The sequence below is a fragment of the Pseudorca crassidens genome, chromosome 17, assembly GCF_039906515.1.
Source record: "Pseudorca crassidens isolate mPseCra1 chromosome 17, mPseCra1.hap1, whole genome shotgun sequence".
In the NCBI taxonomy this organism is placed as follows: Eukaryota; Metazoa; Chordata; class Mammalia; order Artiodactyla; family Delphinidae; genus Pseudorca; species Pseudorca crassidens.
Window position 1 is genome coordinate 52,385,612 of NC_090312.1, and position 20,998 is coordinate 52,406,609.

Consider the following 20,998-nt stretch of genomic DNA (forward strand, 5'->3'; position numbering starts at 1 on the left):
CCGCGGCCGGAAGACAGACGCCCCCCAAAGCCCCTCGCCTGGCTCGGACCAAGGGGGCCGGCAGCCCAGCACTCCGGTGAGTGGCGCCTCCTCCCCAGCCCTAGACCCCCGCTGGGGACCGGCCGGCCGGGCTCTTTTGTGCAGCGCACCGGGGGTGCTCTGCGCCCCCTCCGCGCGCCCGGGTCCAGTCCGCCGGACCCCGTGGCTGCGGTGCCCGCGGTGCGATCGGTCTTTGTTTCCACCGGGGCCCGCGGCTCGGCTGGGCTAGGCTCGAAGCCTGGCAGGCAGCGCCGGGAAGGGGGAGGGGAGGTGGACGAGAAGGGGGCGCGGGGAGGGGGGGGTGCCCGGGTTTCCTGGCCGCCCCGCGGCTCCCCCGGCTCGGGGGCGAGGTGCGCGCCCAGCGCTGCCGCGCGCCCCCTCCTCCTTCCCCGTCCCTCCATCTTTGGATTTAAAACTGCAATTTGCTCTCCAGCTTGCTGAGTGTGTGGCGGGGGTTGGTGAGGGGGGCGGGACCGTGGGACCGGAGAACAAGGCTGGATTTTAGGAACGGCCCTGGGAAAAGGGGAGACTGCAGAGGGAGGAGCCCCTCCCCTTCAACCCCCAAATCCCAAGGTTCTGCTGGTGCTCTGGGAGTTGAGAGGCGGGGACCTAATGACCCGGAGCGGGTGTGGGGCGGAGGAGGGATTTGGGGGCGGCCAGGGCCGTAGGGGTTGGGCCGCGTGCCCGGTTACCTGGTGAACAAAGTCGGCTCACTTTTGCATAAATAAATAAATAATCGCCTATCAATGCGTTTCCTCTGAGGCTCTGATGGAATCGGCCCCCTCTTCCCCAGGGGGTGGGGTGCTGAGTGACAGCTGTCAGCCCCCTGGGCCGGTAGCTGGGGGTGAATTGCAGAATCCCTCTGCTTTCTGGCTAAGGGCGCATTCCCCTGCTGGGTCCTGGTCCCCAGGCAGAGCCAGAGGGGCAGAGGGCTGGCTCTGAGTCTAGGAAATAACCTTGTTTCCTGTTCTACAGGAAAAGGGACAGCAACCCAGAGTTTGGGGGCTGGGGATGAAGACTGATGGGAGCTGGAGGGGTTCCCCAGCAGCCTGACCCTCCAGCCTCCTGCCAGGCGAAGGGGCCAGCTGAGGGAGGAAGGATGTGGGCCTTGCTGGCCTGAGGCGGGAGCTGGGGCCGTCCCTGAGACGGGCAGCGGGCACTGAGAGGGAGGAGGGAGACAGAGAGAAGCGGGGGCGGGAATTCTCTACCGAAGACCCTGGGGGCCAGGGCCAGATGTGGAGGGGTGGGGAGTCCCCCCTCCCTCCTAGCTTGGGGGCCCTGGGGCTGGGCGGGGCTGAGCCTGGTGCCCTCCGTTCTGCACCAGTGCCTGACTGGCAGGGCCAGCTGAATTTGGGCCCAGGCGTCACCCTGGGAGGTAGGGCCAGGCTGCACCAGCCTGGCCCCCTGAGCACAAGGAGGGACCCTTGGGGGGCCTGTGCCTGTCTGGCTGGGCAGGCGTTTCCCGCCGGACCAGTTGGTGTCAGGCGGGACTTGGCCCCAGTTCCCTGTGCAGAGCTCAGGGTGTGAGGACAAGCTTGCCTCCGGGTCAGGGTGGCCACATTTCGTCCGCTGCTGCTGCTGCTGCTGCCGCCAGTGGGGCGGGGGCATGCGCCCGGGCCTGGGCAGAGTCCTGCCAGGAGCATTTGGGGTGTTTCTATTGTTGGCTTGTTCCTGTTCCGTGTGGCCCGGTGTGTGTAGCTGTGTGAGCTGGGGCTGTAGGTGACAGATTACCAGTTGGTCCGTCCCCCACCCACACACAGCCCCCACCCCTGCCGCCTGGAGGGGCAGGCTGGGTTGTGGTGAGCTGCAGGGGGACCCCCCAGGTGGCATGTGCCTGCAGCTTGCCATCTCCCTCCTTTGAGCAGATGTATATTTTTATAGTAATGGAAAATCAAACTGGATAGTAAGTTGAATTCATTTTTTTCTTCTGCTGTGTCAATAGTTGGAATAACCCCTAGAGACTAGTGAACTTCTTGCCCCAGAGCTCCTACCCTCCAGAGGTTGCAAAGATCAGTGAGGGCATGAGCTTTGGGGGACCAGTTCAAACCAGTGACTCTTGTCCCTCTTGGTCTGGCATTGGGGCAGGTGCCCAGGTGGGCGGGCATTGCCCCCTCCCCAGGCATTCCCCCCACACCCCACCCCACCCCAGGTGTAGTCTGTCCTCTCAGCCACCTCCTTGGTCAGTGCCTAAGCTGTGCCCAAGCCCTCAGGGACCTTCTCCTGGTGGGCTCTCTCTCCCTGCCTGGGCTCCCGGCCCACGTGTTGATATTTATTTTCTGTAGTAAAATCCATTTTTAATGCCGTTACTTTTGAAATAATATAGAGAGAAACAAATGTGATGTGTTTAAGTTGCCCTCCGTGAGTTTTTAATGTGATCTATGGCTGAGGTAGTGATGGAAGGAGCTGTTCGGCTTGGAGGAATTTGGTGTCATAAAGAAAAAGAGCTTGCTGTTTATTATGGTTGCTGGGCTGGGGGGTCTGGAACAGGGTCGTGGGGGCAGGGAGCCCCAGCACCCCCAGGTGCTGTGGATGGACAGGGTTGCTTCTCAGTTTGAAGGTGCGTGGGTTCCAGGATTGTTTTGCATTGCTCCCCAGTCCTTGATGGGGCCTTTGGTGAGGGGGCTTGGGAGCTGGGGGGCTTTGTCCCCTCCCATTCCACCTGGTTAGATTGGGGCAGGGAGGCTTATGGAACCCCCTGCTGAGCTAAGTGGAGGTGTACTGTAGGGAGGATGGATTTGGATTCTAAAGGAGATTAAGAGACAGAGACACGGGATCTTTACCTGCTTGGTGTGGCTGTGCTGGAGGCTTGCGGGGCAAACTGTCCCTGGCAGAAGACCTTTTTTTTTAGGGGGGGCTGATCTGGACCGGCAGAGCCCCAGAGGGACATTGCTTGTTCTCTATCAGCCTGGAGTGCTGGCTCGAGCCACTACCTCCTCGCCTCTGTTCCCCATTGGACAGGGGCTTCCTCCAGGCAAACCTGATCCCCCTCACTTCCCCTCTTCTCTGCTCTGCCCCACCCCAAGTCAACTTCTTTTTTTTTGGTTTGTGGAATACAGAGCTCTGTGCCTCAGGCCAGCCACCCAAGACCACAGGGTGCCATGCCTTCATACCAGATGCCCAGGCACTTCTGGTGTGATTAGTGAGGTCAAACAGACTCACCATTATGGGATGGAGTCCAGCTCTGCCTCTGGGTCCCCTGGGTCTCTTGGGACAGAGCTGGGGAAGGGGAAGCCAGGATGGGGTGGAGCTGGGAACTGAAGGGGGGGAGCAACGGTAACATTGTTGCTAATGTCAGCAGATGGGCCCCCCAGGGAGAGAGCTGGGGGAGGTGGGGAGGAAAGAGACCCAGAGAGCCCGACATGAGGTGGAAAGAGGAAAAGATGGTGACAGAAGCCAGTGATGAGGGGGTGAGAGAGAAAACGGTCAAGGAGAAGAGCCAGGATCACAGCCCCTGGAGATGGCATCCAGGGGACCAAGAAGGCCTAGGCATGTGCCACTCCCCACCCCACAGCCCAAAATGAGCGGGCACTGAGAGCCTCTCACCCAAGATCAATTGCTGCTAGGATAGTATCTGAAGGAGAGACAAGCAAAGGTCTCTGGGAAAAGGGAGGACAGGTGGGAGAGAGAGAGAAGGAAGCTCTCCCACAGGAGGAGGGAGAACGGGGAGACAGGGGGATTCCAGGGGTCACTTAACTAATGCTCCTGCCCCAGGGCAGTGTCTCCCCACTCCCCAAATGTCTGGGAACAGAGCCGACCTCTTCTTTGGACCTGGGGGCAGAGCCTGAGGCAGGTACAGCACCCCACAGATTGTGGGCGCTCTGTCAGGAGGCACCGGGCTTTTAAAAGCGGGGAACATTAGGACTGTTAGAGACACCAGGGGTGTCATCCGGTTGGATCCCCCCCACCTTGTTTGACAGGAGGAAATCCAGTCTAGAGGGGCCCCCTCCCTTTGCTTGCCTGGGACCTAGGCTCTTTCCATCCACCTCTCTGTAGTTAGAGAGCTGGAACAGCTGCAGGGGGCCTCCTGGGTGCGGAGGGGGCCAGAGCCTGGGGAGAGGAGCAGGCGGGCACCCTTGTGGCCAGAGCCCCCCCAGGGAAGGGGGAGGCGCCGCTGCCGGGAGAGAGGGAGGGAGGGGAGAGAGGAGGGGAAACAGTGAGTCAGGCTTCCAAGAGCTGAGGATGAGAGAGCCAGAGCTGGGAGGGAGAGGGCAGGGAGGGCTGCTCAGAAGTGAGGAGAGGGAGGGGTCCCAGCCAGGGGCAAGGAGAGCTCTAGAGGGAGGGAGCCAGCCCCTGGCCCTGGCCCAGCGGTAGGGCTGTGCAGGGCTGTGCAGCCAACATGGACTTTGCCCGTGGCAGGTCAGGAAGGAGCCAGATTCTGCCCCTGCGGCGTCCTTTTCATTCCCTATTCCTCATTTATGATCCCACCCCAGGGTCTCAGGAAGAATGACTGACTGTGTCATCCCATCCCTTCCTCAGTTTCCCCATCTATTGTGGGATTTGGACTGTGAGCTCTTCTTAGAGAGGGAGGAACAGAGCCTCCTGGGAAGTGTTGGGGGGTACTTCCTCCAGCTGCTGGCTTTGTGCCGGGGGCCCTGCTGGAGGCTGCCACCAGTCAGTGTAGGGTGCAGGTCTCCGCGGTAGGGCTCCTCTTGAGCCCTCAGAGTTGCTGGGCCAGGGAGTGGCAGTGGTGGGCCACGAGTGCTGGGGTGCAGTGTGTGTGTGTGTGTGGTGCCGGGCTGGCAATGGTAGGTGGACTGCCTGGGGCCTCTCGGGATGGCCAGGGCGTAGACAGGGCCACGAACTCCAGATGTCCAGAGCCAACCTCCATTTGGGGAGGGAGGAGACACCCTTGTGATCCACCCCCCTCCGCCTTATCCCTGTGGCTCAGAGGCTCTGGGGCAGCTGGGAGGTAGGAATGGTCCCTGTGGGAGCTGGTGAGAACTGCCTATGGGGCCCCTCGTGTCCGGAGCTGGGACCAGCACTGGAGGGATCCCCAGGGACTGCCTGGGAGGTAGGAGGGAAGGAGCCCCCCTCCCACCCATCTGACAGGAAGCTATGGCTTCGTCCAAGGCCTGGCATCCCCCAGCCCTTCCCTCCTGGATCCCCAGCATCTCTTCCATTGGTGAGGGGATGAGGGAGGTGGGCACTGAAGCTTCCTCTCCTACAGGGCCTGGCTTTGGGGGGAACGGTGAAGTGAAGGCAAAGTGAGGCCCCCTGCCTCCCCCTACGCGCGCACACACAGACTCAGCTGCAGTGAGGCCCTGCTTTCTCCTCTCTCTGCTCTGGGGTCCTTGGCTTGGGAGCCCAGGGGAGGGGCCACTTCTGCAGCTGGCTGGCCCCGAACTCCCAGGTCAGCCAGCTGCTACTGAAGCTTCCAGAAGCTGCAGCTCTGCACCCCCTCCCCACCCCCTGAGCCAGGAGAGGCATTTGCTGACCTGGGGGAGGGTGTCTTGGTGAGCGAGTGGGCACCCTTAGAAGGACTAGCACAGACAACCAGACAGATGGGTGGCGGAGCAGATGGACAGAGACACCCACGCACAGGCAGACGGAGGGAGACAGACAGATGGACCAGGGCTGGGAGAGACGGACATACAGAGGTGCTGGCAGAGACAGGAGTCAGAAAAATGGAAGGGCCTGGGGAGAGAGTAACAGACAGACAGAGACAGAGACTTGGAGACAGGGAGATCCAAGGGGGGAGACAAGGTAACTGAGATGGGAGAAGGAGAGATACGGGGGAGAGAGGGAGGGGCAGGAAGAGATAAAGAAAGGGGGAAACCCAGACCGAGAGAAAGAGAGAGGAGAGACTGAAGGCTACAAACCACAAACAAGGATTTGATGAGAATCTGGAAGGTGTTTTCTCCTGCTTCCCTCCCCAAACCCCCAGGCCAGCCAAGTCTCCATTCCTTCCACCCCCGTCTCAGTTTCTAGGTGCTAAAGAGGTCAGCGAGAAAGAGAGAGAGGAAGACACACTCTCTCTCTCTCTCTCTCTCTCTCTCTCTCTCTCTCCCCCCAGATCCCAGAGACCCCTTTCCCCTGATCTCTTTGTAGGGGGAGGGAGTTGCGGAGGGTGCCTCTCCTAGCCCTGACCCCTACTCACAAATGTACATACCTCTTGTCTCAGAAAATATCCCAGAATACTTCCCACTCACTCCCCACTCACACTCACCGTGTGTCTCCTTGTGTAAGTGCAACCCCCATACTCACACCTGTCCACAGGGGCCTGACCTCACACACACTCACAAATACACATTTTGTGGCATACATGTCTCTGCTCTCACACTCATCTTGAATCTCACAAACATAACCAGTGAACCTGTCCCTATGCTTTCTTACCCATACAGGCAGTGACACACAGGCCTCATTGTGGCTTCTCAAAACATGTTGATACACACACATACACAGTCACACTCTCACACAACAGTGGCAGACACCCCAGAGCCGAGAGAGGACTCTTTCTCTCTGGAGGGGAAGATCAGGGTTCCCAGGGAGCCATGGTGGGGGGTATGCCCCCCACTCTGACCTAGCTGGCAGGGCAGGGAGGCAGGAGACACTTTCAGCCGGTGGCAGCCTTCCTGCAGGGCCTGGCCTGGACACAGAGAAACTGGCTGGTGTGAAAAAGCTGAGGGCTGGTGAGAGTGGGTATGCACGTGTACAAACATGTGCACGTATGTACAGGTATAAGGGATGGTGAGTGTCTGTTACAATGTGTATGAGAGAGACTGAGTGCATATGAGGTGGGATATGGGTGACAGGGAGATCCACTCCCCAAGGTGTGTGGAGTGTGTGGGTGTGGGTGTGACAGCTACTTGTCGGGTATGTCTGTGTGGAGGCATGTATATGTGACAGGTGCATGTGGCTGTACCTGGCTTTGCAGTGTGCGGGTGTGTGTCATGGGCGTACACATGTGAAGGACTGGGACTCTGGGGCTGAGGGGCATGTGTACCAGGGTGCAGTGTTCTGCAGATGTGAAGGTGTGGGGGATGTTTGCGTGTGAGTGTAGTGTAGGCAGGGGTGCATGGATGAGGGGGTAGCTGCCTGTGTGAGGCTGTGAGCTCGTAGCCTGGGTTGGAGGGCTGTTTTCCAAGGCAAGGATGCTGCTTGAACAGAGGCCACTGGCATGAACACATGCGAAGGGGCTCCAAGGCACACAGTTGGGCGCTGACCCGCACGACGTACAAGGACAGACATACCCGCCCCTGTCCTCCCTCTTGGTCTCTCCTGGCGTCAGTGGTTTTCAAAGGAGCCTCCACGAGGACTGTTTGCTGTGCAGTTCCCCTCACCCCCCAGCCCGTGCCTCTTCAAACACAGGGATGCCCTCCAGGCAGCTTTGTGGAGGCTCCTGCCTCGACCATCTGAAGGCAGATGGGTGGGCTGGGATCTGCTGCCGCCCCCCCAGGGAGCGAGGAGGCGGCACTGCTCCTTCGGCCTGGACACAGGAAGAGACAGATGGACTGCCTGTCTCGACACCCGGACGTGGGGTCTGGGGGTGGGCGGGCACCACCGGCAGAGGGGCTCTAGCGGGCAGCCCCCAGGTGGGCCCCTGAGCAAAGGCCAGGACTCTGCCCTTCACCTTCTCAGAGGGGCACCCGCCCTCACCCCGCAGCCCCATCACCTGTCTGGGCACAGGGGCCCAACTCCAGCCCCTTGTACCTCCTAAATACACAACCACTTCCCCACTCACAGCTCCAGCACCCCTAAACACACAGCCCCAGCACGCCCCCAAACACACAACCACCACATGCCTACCCACCCAAACACATATTACAGCCCTAGTACTTAACCAAAACCCAGATGTTTATGAACCCCAATATACCCCCAGACACCCCAACACACACACAAGGCTTCTACCACATCCTGAAACAGATCAACTCTTCCTCCAATCCCAGCACCTCCCCAGATACACCCAGGACCCTACTGTAGCCCTAATACCTTCCACACACGCAGGTTCTCAGAGTCCCAGCACCTAACCAGACACCCACAGACTCTCCCGACGGCCCCAGCGTTTCCCTCCGCTGCAGCTCATCACGTCCGCAGACACACCGATACAGCCCCCTACACCTTTCCAAACTCTCCCCGCGACATACACGTACACACACCGCCTCAACACCCACGCAGAGGAGGACACCCCTGTAGCCACACCATTTACCTCAAACACACAGACACGGTGCATGTTTGAACAGTAATGTCCCCTCAGCTTCTCGTACCTCAGCAGCCCGCACACGCACACACACCCCCCAGATCCCAGCATCTCCACAAACAAGCAGTCCTCTGTGTGTTCCCCAGCAAGCTCCAGCTCCAGTACTTTCCTCAGCCATCCAAGGGCCCAGGGACAGCCTCCACCCCTCTCCAAACACCAGTCCCGCACTCATACACAAACACACAGGGCCCCAGCCCAGTCACCCCTCAGAGCAGCTCCGCCCTGCGCCCACACCTCACCCTGCAGCCGCACTCCCACCATCACACGTTCCAGCACAGCCTCCCTCCTCAGCGCTCTCCATCACCGCTCCCCCACCCCACCTTGTCCTCCCCAGCCTCCCTCCCCCAAACTCCCCCCAGATAGCCTCAGCCTTGCAGACACACTGGCCCACTCTTCCGTGCTCTCTCTCATTCTCGGCTGCCTGGTCCTCCCCCACTTCCCAGAGCCTCCTCTGCCTGGGGAGGCATCTCCACCCCCCCTCATTGCCCCAGGCCTTTCATTCCTGGACAGTGAGGCTGTACATCTGGTTCAAAGCTGCCCCACCCAAGACCCTGTGCTCTGGGCACCCTGGCCTGGGCTTTGGGGGTTTGGGGCCTCTTTGGGGGCTCTTGGCACCTGGTCATCCTGGTGTGTCAGCCAAGAACTCTGAGTACCCAGCCATGCCCTGACTCTGTCGTGTATGGGTTGGGGTGGGGGGGGTCTGGGCAGGGGGATTTACCCCCAGCCTGCACATTCTCAGGTGCTTGCCAAATCTCCCTCTTCTTGGGCTCACCTGAGGGGGACATTGGGCCTGGAGCTTCAGGAAAAAAGATGGAGAAGGTGCTGGCTTGACATGCTTCCCCTCCCACCCCACCCCCAGATCCGGGCTTGGGGCTTGGTCTCCCTGGGAGTCAGTTCCAACAGTGAAGGTTACTTTACTAGATGCATGATTTTAAATGGAATCTCCACCATCTGTTCCACCCCCTAATTACAGATGCACAGAATCCGCCTCAGAGGGCAGCGTGAGGGGAGTGATTTAGAGGCTGAGCTCTGCCTGCATTAGGGCTGGGGAGACTGGGGGGGCCTCTGGGTATTGCTCACAGCCCCCCATCCCATCTCTTTCCCAGGGGCCCCTCGTGCCTCTTCTCTTGTTGGGGGAAAGGCTCCTAGAAAGGTGCCCCGACCCCCTAGACCTGAAAGAGGAAGCAACTGCAATGCTGAGGGAGGGGTCCCTGAGAGATCGCCTGTGTCCCAGGCCCCAAGTCTGGGGAGGCAGGCTCATTAGAGCCTTAAAAAATTCAGTGGATCGATCTCTTGCCTGCTTCTTGTGCCCTGGGGAGCCACAGGCGCTGGCCTGGCCCAGCTGTCTGCCCACCCCAGGGGTAGCAAGGATTAGTGAGGTTAGGGAGGGGGCGGTTAGAGCAGAGGTGGGGACATCCAGGTTTTGGCAGCAGAGGATGTGGCCAGGCACGCCAGGACCGACCAGGTGTGTTTGCACGTATGTGCCGGTCCTCCTTGGCGCAGCTGGCAGGCCCGACCCCAGCTTGAGCCTTGCCCTGTGGGGCTGGATGGGCACCAGGGGCCGGAGGGGATGGGCCAGGGCCTGGGCCTCAGAGGGTTCCGAGGGACACCCCGAGGATGGGTCTACCTTTGCCCGTGGCTCCGGGGACCTGGGGCCCCGGCCAGCTCGCTGGTGGTGGTGGCGGCCGCGGGCACACTGTGCTAGAAGCTGGAGCATTCACTGTGGGGAGAAAGGGAGAGAGGCCAGGCTACAGGAATTTTAGATTGTTGCAGGCAGGAGGGTCTCTGGAACCCTGTGGAGCGGGCAGTCATGCAGAAGTAATCCTATCGCTGCCTGCCTGGAGGAGAGGAGAGGAGAGGGGGCTGGGAGGGGAAGGATGGCGCAGCCGCCCCTTTCCCACCTCAGCCCCTGCCCCAGCCAGCTGTGGAGGGAACCCAGGACCCCAGGGGGCTCCCCCGGGGAGGCACCACCCTTCCACCGCTGCCTGTGCCCCCTGGAGGGGCGGCACCGCAGCTGTTGCTCGCCTAGGAGCTCTGGGTTTTATAAATAATGCAGCTTGGAGGTGGGGGCCAACTCAGCCTTGGGTCACCCACTGTGGCATCATCTCCAGCTGGCAGACCTGTGGCAGAGCCCCTCTGCCTTCCAGCCTGCTCCTCCTCTTTTGCTATGTGAGTTTGGGCCAGAGGCCCAGCCTGTGTGAGCTGGGCCAGGGCAAAGGAGTGTGGAAGAACCCAGAACCCCCTGTCCTTTTGTACCCCGCCCCCACCAGCCTTCACAGGTTAACTGGCCACTGGCTCAGCAAATCCAGGCTGGGAAGGGATGACCCGCTGTACAGGGGCCTCCCTAGGTCCAGCCCCTCCATTTTGCAGATGGAGTAACCAAGTCCAGAGAGGGCAGGGATGGCCAAGACCAGCCAACTGATGAGCAGCTCCTTCCTGTCCCATTCTGCTGTCAGTCAAGGCTCTTCTCAGCCTCAGCTCAGCTAAGAGCATGGCCTGGGGGGCGGGGGGGATGTTTGGGAAAGTGGTTGCGGCTGAGACGTCGCCATGGCGATGCTGCAGGATGCCGAGCTGAAGTGGGGGTCTAACAGGGTCTCTGGGGCCCCCAGCTCCACACCCCTGTGGTCTTCTCCTCCCCATCTCCTGTCCCCCACCCAGAGGCCTGTCAGGCAGCTCCGGTGACAGGCTGGGTGGGTGACAGGTGGTGCAGGTGATGGGCTGGGTGGGTGACGAGCTGGGTGGGTGACAGGTGGTGCAGGTGATGGGCTGGGTGGGTGACGAGCTGGGTGGGTGACTGACAGGTGGTGCAGGTGATGGGCTGGGTGGGTGACAGGTGGTGCGGGTGCGAGGCAGGCAGGTGACAAGCTGGGTGGTGATGGGCCCTGCTGATGACAGGCAGGGGGTGTGGTTGGCGGGGATGCTGTCTCCTGGCTGGTGGCCTGTCTCAGCCCCCCACCCTCACGCGTGTGCACATGCACAGACTCTGGGCTCAGAGCTTGGGGCTAAGATACTAATGAGGCTTCTTACGTGTGTGGGGGGGGCAGGTGCCCAGGCTCACTAATTAGAGGCCTTTAACGAAGAGGGGAGACAGCTGGGGGGCTTTGAGGAATTTGGCTGGCCCTCCTGGTCTGGAGGATGAGCCAGGTCGGGACCCCACCTACCCTTCCCCCCGGCCACTTGGCTTTGTGTTAATACTACCCACAGTCATGATAGTTACCACTGTCCAAGCATTTGCTACACTGGCCGAGCCCTTTACATGCGTTTTCTTATTTCAACTCAGCAGTCGTAGGAGGGAGGCACTATTGCCCATTTTATGGATGAGGAATCTGAGGCTGAGAAGGCAAGGGACTTCACATAACAAGTTTCTGTTGCAGCTGACATTTTAATCTTAAGTCTTTCTGTCCCCAGAGCCCGTGCTCTTAACCATCCCACCAGTAACACTCAGGTCTTGGCGCAGACCCCGACCTTCTCTCAGGGCCTCAGTTTCACTCTTCTGGAAAATGGATGTGCGGTGGAGGAGTGAGCACCATACGTTCTTCAGCTCTGACTTGGGTGGCTTCAGGGGCTCCTCCAGTTAACTGCCAAAGCCTCACCCCATCTGTCCCAGATTCTAGGTGACACCCCTGGACTGGAGAGAGGGCAGGGCTTAGCACTGAGGGAGCAGAGCTGAAGGGGGGATGCCTGGGGTATCCAGACCACTTCCTGCATTGTGTGGTGGGGAGGCTGAGGCCTGGAGAGGAGCAGCAAGGGCCCAAGGCCACACACCCTGTAAGCTGTAGGGCCCCATGGGATCCCAGGTCTCCTGGCCTGTTGGAAGGGCGGGGCTGGGAGTGGTGCCAGAGCTGGGAGGTCACCTCCTCCTGGACCCCACCCACCAGCCTAGCTTCTGCCCTGGAGGTTGTGAGCCCCTACATCCTGGGAGGGTGCAGGGGGCTGTTGGCCACCTCTTTAGGGCCATGCCCCTTCCCTGTCAGTCTGGGCCCGTAGTGTCAGTTGATCTCCTCCCTTTGGGACCCATTGGGGTGGAAACTCCCTGGCAACAACTTATGGATGCGTTAAGGCCTTGACATTGGCCTGGGACCACAGCATGACCCTGGAGGGACCAGGCTAGGGCTGGGGGGCTTGGAGGGGAATTTAAGGGAGAAGAATTAGGGTCATAAATCTTGGAGCGTCTGGGTTCTCTTCTCCTCGACCTTAATCTCTTACCAAACCTGCTCTCCGGCTGCTCATCCAAGTCTGAGGGTTGAGGGGGGTCCACCTGCCCATTCCCCTCTCCCTCCAACTGATGCCTCCCGCCCCCGAAATTGCACCCCCTATGGGGAAGAACAAGTTGCAGCCACTGCCGCTGGACAGAATTAAGAACTTGTGTGTCTAGACTACTGGATTTGCCCTCTGATTCATAACGGTAGGCAGGGCAGAGAGCTTCACTGCCTCAGTTTCCCCAGCCTTGGGTTTGAAATCCTCTCCTGGTGCCTGACTGCTCAGTCAGGAAGGAGTGCTAAGACCAAGAGGGATTTCACAGCTGCGGGACACATGGCCCTGTCCTCAGAAGCCCCATTCTGAGATAAGCAGCACAGTCCTGGCCTTGAGAGCCCTCAAACCCAGAGGTGAGGTCTTGAACTCAGGCTGGGTGTGCGCTGAGGCTCAGGTAGGGAGTGGGTGGTGCTGGGTGGCTGGTCTGCTTTGTGAAGCAAAGGCCGAGGCTGGGGAGAGGCCAGAAGAAGGGTGGCGGTTTGCCTGGGGGGCTGAGGAGCCATCTGTGGTTGGGGGTGGGAGCCTGGAAGGGTCTGGCTTTCCCATAGTCCCGGGCAGCTGTAGCCTGAAGTTCTGGGGCCCTCCTAGCTCCCCAGAGAACCCGCTGCTGCCTGGCCCTGGGGACCCAGGCGTCCTGGCGGGTGAGGGCGAGTCGCCGGCAGGCGCCCTGCCAAGCCTCGCAGCCTGCTCACCAGGAATCTTGTTGCTGAGAGATGGAAGATCCAGGTCAGGCCTGCAGCTCATCCCTCCCCTCCGCGAGGAGGAGGGGCCCAAAGATTCCTTCCTGCACCCGCCCTCCCATCTGGGGCAGGGCCCTCCTCAGCAGTGGGTGGGGCTGGGGGGCCCAGGACAGGCCTCTAAGACTCCGTCACTTGTCCTGGAGCCTAGCCCAGCCAGCAGTGGGCACCGGGGCACTCTGGAGGCAGAATGAGCCTGGTGTGGCAGAGGAGAGGTGGGGGTAGGGTGCTGAGGCCACAGGGGGCCCTGCATAGGGGCCTAAGCCTGGCCCTGGCCCCCACTGGCTCCCCCAGGGCAGAGGGTGAAGAGTTGGTTCTCTTCCATTATGGGAGCGTGATTTTATTCCACGTGTCACGGAGTCTGAGATTAACTTGCTCACCAGTCTGTGACAAACGCCTCACACCCAACACACACATACACACAGGCACAGAGACACACGGAGATCCTTGGTCTCACAAACGCACCTTCCACAGACACACATAAGCATTTCCATGCTACAACGCATGGCAGACTCTCACATGCAGATACACAAGCACACACTCACACTTAAAGATACACCGAGATCTAGATCCACAGTCTCCAAAGCACAACGTTCTCCCACTCACACTAAGGCCACACAGACAGAGATACAAACAGGCGGTCCAGGGGGATGCTCGCAGCCCTACTTAGACATGCACAGATACACGTAGACACACACAACCCCAGACACAGTCTTGTGGGCAAGCCTAGACCAACCGCCACACACACTGAGACAAAGGCCCAGATACATACAGAGACAAAGACAGGCACAGACACACAGCCGGCAGCACGCACACAAGCACAGGCGTGCACACCCGGACACAGACAAAGACAAATAAATGCCCAGAGGTTTTGCTGTGGACAAAATGTGAGGCGCACACACACATCTGGGCCTCCTGCTCGACCTCTCTACCTGGGGACGTGGTGATCTGGCACCCGTGGCTCCAGGGAGAACTCTGAGGAACCTTCTGCTCGGTCAGAGCCCCCCACCCTGGGCCCAGGGCCAGTCCCCACCTCTGGCTCCCGGCCCGTGGCCGAGGCCGTGCAGCCACACCCTCAGCAGCGCCCTGACATCCTACCTTACCCTCCGCGTCGTGCACACTCACGGTCACACCGTCTCCTCCTGCACGTGCTCACGACACCCTCCACGCCCGCACACTTACGGTTTCTCCCTCACACCCCCCTCAGGTGTCCCCTCCTTGTTGTCTTTCTCAATCACTGTCCCCACCCCCTCGCCCCGCAGACATGCACAACCTCCGGCACAGCCTTCGTGGCCCACACCCTCGCCTTCTCACGCAGACCCCCATGCACAAATAGAACGCACGGGCTCTCCGCCACAGACCCACAAGCCACGTACACGTGCTCCTTCACATACTTCCTCAGCACCGCTCTCACAGACTGATTCACAAATGCAGCACACTCACACACGCACACTCCCCCGCATACATCCCCACCGCCTTCTCACATGCGCGTGTGCGTGCACACACACACTTTCAGAGCCTCCCTCACACCATCACTTTCCTTCCTCTGTCTCTCACAAACACTCCCTCTGCCAAGAGCGTGGCTCTGCTGCAGAGCAGCCCCTGAAGTACTTGTCACTGTACTCCACCACGTCCTTGGCCTTCCTGGCCTCAGTGTCTTCCCTTCCACCTCCAGCCCTGCATACTGTGGCCTTGTATTCTTTTGCCATTTCTCTGTTTAGTCAACAAGAATATATAGAGTATTCATTTATTCATTCAACAAATGTTGACTGAGCACGGATTATGGGTTAAGCATTGGGGATTCTATGATGACACAGGTCCTTCCCTCGTAGAACTCTCAATTTTGTGTCCAATTCGTTTGATGCTTGTCTCATCTGACTAGAATGGAAGGTAACCCTTGGTCTTGGATGTTGAGAGATGTGTAGGAGTTCACAGGAGGAAAAGTAGGGGAAGGGTGTTCTAGGCAGAGGGCAAAGCATGTGCAGAGCCTATAAGTAAATCAAGGTACAGTAGGCTGGAAACTGAGGTGATGCTCAGAGACTAGAGGAGAAGCTGCAAAGAGGGAAGAAGCCAGATGTCACAGAGTTTAGATGCCATGCTCAGGGGTTTAGATTTTGTCTAGTGGGCCACAAGGAGTCATGGGAAGTCTTTAGTGACAGGACAGGGTGAGGAAATGATGGTGGTCTGACCTAGAAGAGGTGAGTGGCAAGGAAAGGAGACTCATTTAGGCACAAGAACCAGTGGGGTTCCAGTTCCAGAGCTGTGACCTCAGGAAAGTCACACAACCTCTGTGACCTGGGTCCATCACATGAGGATGGGAGACAGAACCAGAGCCGGGCTTATGGTATATGCTCGATAAACAATAGGCATTATTGTCAGTTATCGGTAGGACATGGCAGGGCATCAGATGAGGAGGAGATTTTACTGAGCACCTACTGAGTGCTGGGTACTGCGCCAGGTGCTGGGGCCCAGAGGGGAGGTGGTCTGCGGCTTCAGGAAGCTCACACACCGTAACCACAGCTCACGTGGACAACAGAGCGCGGGGTGTGAGGGTGGAGGCAAAGCACCTCGGAAGGTTAGAGGAGCATGAGGGCTCTGGGTGACTCACGAAGGAGCTGGCATTGAGCCGGACCCTAAAGAGGCTGGTTGAACTTGGGCAGGCAGAGGTGGGAGAAGGAGCTTCGGGGAGAAGGAGCCCTGTGAACGACAGCCTGAGGGCAAGGGGTCTAATCTGGCTGTTGTGTGGGACACAGGAAGGGGGTGTCGTGGGATGGGATTATGGAGGTGAGACCTTGGTGGCCAGGCTAAGAGGGGGGGTCAGCACGGGCTGAGCTGCACTCTAGAAATCCCATGTTTTGGTGGTAACATGGAATGTGTCCATTAGAGACTGCTCCAGGCTCTGCCAGTAAGCTGTTGCCCTCTTCGACCTCAGTTTCCCCATCTGTGTGATGAGTTCAGTCTTGTTTAGGAGGGAGTTCCGGTATCATGTCCTGGGGCTGGCCTAGCCTACTTTGTTGGGCATCTTCTGGCCTGGGATTCTGGGTCTCAGCAGTGCTTCCTTCCTGAGCACCCTCAGCCAAAGAAAGGAGCAAAATGAGGGGTTCCCCAGAGGCAGGTTTTGGGCACTGCAAATGAGGGGCCAGGAGCTCCACACGGAAGGGAGGGGTCTTTGCCTGGATCTGACTCCAAGCCCCAGAGGGAAACCAGAAGAGAATGTCAAAGTCCCTCTTCCCTCTCGCCCTGACCTGTGTGGTGGCAGGTGTGGCCCATGTGCCCCGTCCCTGGTCCAGGGGGTATCAGGACTATTCTGCCCACTGACAGAGGAGCAGGGCTTGGGTTCAAGAATGTGGCCCAGGGCTTAGAGTCCCCTGGGGTTAAGGAGCCAGGAGGCCAATCTTAGGGTGGCAGAGCCAAGTAAACGCCCATGGGTAACAGGGTTCATTTATATTTGGTGTTGCCAGGAGTTGTGGTCTAAGGCAAGTCCTGGTGACACCCAAAAAAATAAGAAAAAAAATGCTGATTTTATAAAGACTGCTTTCTTCCATAGTTGACAAACTTATGATGGTACCGATGGTTGGATACTACTCTTAGAGATGAAAAAGGTCTTAAGGAATCTTCCATATTCCATTCACCAATCTGTGTTCTTGTTCAAAGCAAAATTAATTCCTTTCAAAATTAACGTATTAGCTTAATAATAATTTTTAATCTTAAAATAATCTATCTGTGAGAATGGGAATTTTGGGTAGGAAAAAGTGACAGAAGATGGGACAAAAAGAATTCATAGAAAGACAAAACAGAATTTTTTAAATGGTGGGTACAAACTTCTGTTTCCAACTATATCAGTTTACCTTAGGAAAACATACTAGAAAGGCCAGATAAATCATAAGCAACATTTGACTGTGAGCGTTAGAAAGCTACTGAGGTAGCCATGACCTAGAAAAGTAAAATAGAGAAAGAAACTCACTGAAGTGAGAACAATATTCTGCACATGCGATTCTAGCCCAGTCATTTAGGAACTACTGATGAAGAGCAAAAGTCTGAGAAACCAAATGTGGCTCCTGAGAGGTAGAAAAGCCAGTAGATCTTAGGACAATGTCATAGGACTAAGGAAACCAGAGTTGGAATTGAGAAATAACAAGGCAGCTAGAATTTTAAGGACCAAAATCACAGAGAGAGTAAAGATTCAGAGAACGGAGCTGGATTCAGCAACAGTGTTCCCTTGCAGTATTTTCCATGTATAAAAGGTAGACAAGACAAGATGCTAAGAAGTCAAACAAAAGCTAACTGAAGTCAAAGCAAAGACTTAGTTGGCTCATAATGCTGAAGAGACAAAATTGGGGATCAGAACCTATGAAAGATTTGTGGCCCAATGGAAAACTAATGATACGAATTAGGACACTGGAAGTCTCTACATATGTCTGTGTGTGTGTGTGTCTGTGTGTCTGTGTGTTAGGAAGGTTGATGCAACATCTACATTGAACCTTATAAAGAAGGAAAATGAGTATGAAGTTGGTCCAGGTGACTGAGGTAATCTTCCCCTACGTAAGAATAGGAAATTCTCTCCTCAAGAAAATACAGTTGACCCTGGAACAATGTAGGATTTAGAGCCGCTGACTCCCTGTGCAGTCAAAAATCCACATACAACTTTATGGTCGGCCCTTCTTATCTGTGCTTCTGAATCTGAGGATTCAACCAACCACAGCTCATGTAGTACTGTATTACTTATTGAAAAAAAATCCATGTATAAGTGGATCTGTGCAGTTCAAACCCAGGTTGTCCAAAGGGCAACTGTAATGTCATTCAGATTCTCTACAACTTGTCATATCCCAAGTCTGGTATTCACTGAAGAACCACCAAGACTACCAAGAAAAGGAGAATTAGAATAAAAAACAAAACAGAATCAGAATCATAGATGACCTAAAGTTCATACATATTTCGGTAAATATTATCAAGTTCAAGAAAATAGATGACAAGGTGAAGAATTTAACGACAACTAGAAACTAGAAACTGATTGAAGTTGAACTGATAGAATTAAAAATTATACGAAATTTAAAACTCGGTAGTGGATTGGACACAGGTAAAGAGAGGTAAGTGAACTGGAAGATAGAGTAGTAACAATGTTAAGACTAAAGCACAGGAAACGAAAAGAATAAAAAGTACACATAAGCGCATTTGAGACATATGGGCCACAGTAAACATTTTTATCATATGTGTAAACTGGAGTCCAAAGAAAAAAGGAGAGAGAGATTGGGATGAAAACAATATTTCAGAAATATTAACAGCTGAGAGTTCTCTAAAACTAAAAGGAATATATGGAGCCATAAATCAATAAGCACTAAAAAAATGCAACAAGAACAAATACAAAGAAAACCACACCTAAGATCACCACAGTACAATTCATGAATAGCAAAGAAAAGCATGACATCTTAAAAGCAGCCCGAGGAAAACGAGAGAGATTACTTTCAAAGGAACAATAGGATTAAGATTACAGTTTACTTCTCAGCGAAACTGAATGGATACTAGAAAATAATGGAATAACATTTTTAAGTGCTAAAGAAAAGAGCTGCCCATTGGGAATTCTAGAGGCAGAGAAATTGTTGTTTGGAAGGAAAGATGCAATAAGGAAATTTGCAGACAAACAAAATTTAGAAAATATTTTCTCATCAGAACTGACTGAATTAAATTATAAAAGGAGACCTGCAGGCAGAAGGAAGATTATCACAGATGAAAATAAGGACTTTATAAAGAATTATGTATAACAGAAAGGGTAAATAAGTGGATAAACCTAAATAAAATCTAACAACACAAAAGGGTAATAATAAAATATATCAAAAATTAGAATGCATTAAAACAAATGGAAGAGGAAAATATAGTAAAAGAAATTTAAGATCTCAGCATTGCCTGAGAAGCAGTAAAAGAGCTAATAAGTCATGGTACATGTGTAACTGCTACTTATGTAAAAATAACAAGCTAATACAAGGGAAAATGGAATTTGAAGAAATCTCAAAGGAAGAAAGAAGAGCAAAAGGAACATAACAAGGTGGGACAAATAGTAAACAAGGAGTAAACGATCTGTAAGAAAATACATTAACAGTAAATACTCAAAGGACAAGGATTATTGAAACAAAAAACCTAATTCTATGCCACCTACAAGAGACAAGAGTCAGATTGAAAATGAAAGGATTCAACAATTATGTCATAACAACAATAAGCAAAATTGAAGAAGATTTTTTAATGTTAACATAAATTTGAAAGCAAAAAGTATCACTGGCGATAATGCAGGATAATAAAACCCACTGTTACTTTACAAGGAATATATTATAAATCTAAACTTCAATGCAATATATGATGGGAAATTCCAAAAATCTAAGTAGAAATAGAAAAATCTGAATTACCTAGATCAGTAACATAGAACCACAACAACAAATCAGCAGATTATAGAAGATCTGAGTACCATCATTAAAAACTTTGGCCTAAATTTATATAAAACACTGTACCAACAATGATGGAATATATATATCACGCAGAAATTTTTAGGTGCACGTGGCACATTTATAAAATTGACTATATTCTGGTTATAAAACAAGACTCCGAATAAGCAAGAAATTTAAAACTATATAACCAATATTTTACCAAATAGTTGGATATTAAAGACATACTTCTGATCATTATGTAGGTCAAAGATAAAGTCGCAATGGGAATTAGAATTTTATTAATTGAATGATAATGAAAACATGCCATAACAAAACCTGTGGTTTGCAAATAAAGCTGTGGTCACAGAGAAGTTTATGTATTCCAATTATACTCTCTAAATGTAAAAGGGAAAGGAATAAAGCAACTAGAAGAGAACTTATCACCCTGAGGTAGGCAGTTCCTGAACTGTACCTGTTGGGGAAGGCAGGGCAGAACTTCAGGAGGCCAGCTGAGAGCTCGGTGAACACCATCTCAGGAGCAGTCTCCAAGAAAGAGAATTTAATGTACAAAGGGATGACTAATATATATTTAAGAGCTAGCACCCTGAGCCTTCTTAAGGATGACTTACGTTGCTGGGGAAAAAATAAGAAGTGCTCGATGTAGAAGGTGAATAGCTTTATAATTCCCAGGAGAATCTTGGTACCAGGACCAAACAATGAAGAACTTGGAGTCCCCGTGGCTAATCCAGCAGACAGAAAAGGAGGAACAGAGATGCGAGAGAAAATAAAGGGAACTCTTGGTGCAATTTGGTGCTGCTGCAGGGCCAAGTCCAGGTATGTGCTCTCTATCTCCACATCTTAAATAAAAGCCACAATGTTCCTCAGTCTTTCAGGTAGTTAGAATTTCTCTTTAGAACCTGAAAATGGGGTCACGTTTCCGGTCTGCATTGCTACAATACAAAATAGAGGCAGGATGTTTGAAATAGTTCTCCATCTGGCAGAGGAGGCCTTGAAGCTGTGAGCCACTCACTGCAAACCAGCAGGACATGAAGGATTCTTGAGCAGATCTGAAGCTACTGGGAGGCCTTTGAGGAGTTAAATCCCATAGTAAATACTGTACCTTCAATGGCCCCTTCTCCCTCTCTGTCCAGCCTTCCTCCACTCCCGTGGGGGCCCAAAGGGGTTAAATGAGCACTCTTTGACTTGTACTTGGTGGTCCCAGAACTTGACGTGGGCTTGGAGACTTCCATGAAAAGTCTGCCTTCCATCTACTGGCTTGGGTTTCTTGGGCTCTCTGCTCCAGGCTAATCCCTTCAACCTGCTTTTTCCATTTCTGCCAATAATCCCCCTCTCCAGAC

General features: G+C 54.7%; 2 long non-coding RNA genes across 2 annotated transcripts in view; one reads left to right on the forward strand and one right to left on the reverse strand.

Annotated features, from left to right (window-relative positions):
• Nucleotides 1–20,998, reverse strand: part of LOC137210268 (uncharacterized) — a 291,880-nt gene that overhangs the window by 200,808 nt on the left and 70,074 nt on the right. The gene's annotated exons all lie outside the window — the stretch shown is intronic.
• On the forward strand, nucleotides 1,641–19,879 carry LOC137210265 (uncharacterized). Its single transcript, XR_010936435.1, has 2 exons — nucleotides 1,641–10,985; nucleotides 11,038–19,879. It is a non-coding gene; the product is annotated as an uncharacterized lncRNA (long non-coding RNA).